We start from the raw sequence: 349 nt of genomic DNA on the forward strand, positions 1-349 counted from the left end.
GTGGTTGCGATGTTGGGGGGGTTCAAGCCGCAGGCCCGACGCTGTGTCCTCGGGAAAGGCACTTTACATGAATTTTCCTCAATCCGCCCAGTTGGGAATGGGTACCCAGCTATATACAACGAAAGGTCTTGTCCGTTTGTTAGTGTTTTATTTAGCGCCTATAAATGCCAGCTTGCACTGTATACTGTATGCTTCCTAGGAAGTTGAGATTGTTTCAGAACGATATCGAGTCTGCTGGGATAATAGCATAGATTGTGAAGCGCATAGAGCTTGCCGTTGAGCTGGAATTTGGGCTATGCAAATCTACCTATCTATTTATCTCTTTATCTTATTATTATTATTATTATTA

The sequence above is a fragment of the Aplysia californica genome, unplaced genomic scaffold (assembly GCF_000002075.1).
Source record: "Aplysia californica isolate F4 #8 unplaced genomic scaffold, AplCal3.0 scaffold00018, whole genome shotgun sequence".
Taxonomy (NCBI): Eukaryota; Metazoa; Mollusca; class Gastropoda; order Aplysiida; family Aplysiidae; genus Aplysia; species Aplysia californica.